The sequence below is a fragment of the Cephus cinctus genome, unplaced genomic scaffold (genome assembly GCF_000341935.2).
Source record: "Cephus cinctus unplaced genomic scaffold, Ccin1 Ccin1_scaffold0330, whole genome shotgun sequence".
NCBI classification, from domain to species: Eukaryota; Metazoa; Arthropoda; class Insecta; order Hymenoptera; family Cephidae; genus Cephus; species Cephus cinctus.
The window spans coordinates 2552998-2553210 of NW_014333027.1; positions in this window are offsets into that span (position 1 = coordinate 2552998).

The following is a 213-nucleotide window of genomic DNA, read 5'->3' on the forward strand; positions in this document are numbered from 1 at the left end:
TTTTTTGTAAAAAGAAAGTGCTCTCCATAGAGGGGTCTCGAATCATAGACCTCCCGATTTGTAACCGGGTGCACTAGCCATACGCCAAAAACACGTGTATGTTTTACTTGTTTCGGAAGTTGTATTTCTAGAATTTCATCGTTTATTCAACTGCTTACTATTATCGTTTCGCTTACTTTACATATAAGCAGAATAATATGAAGATGCACTCCA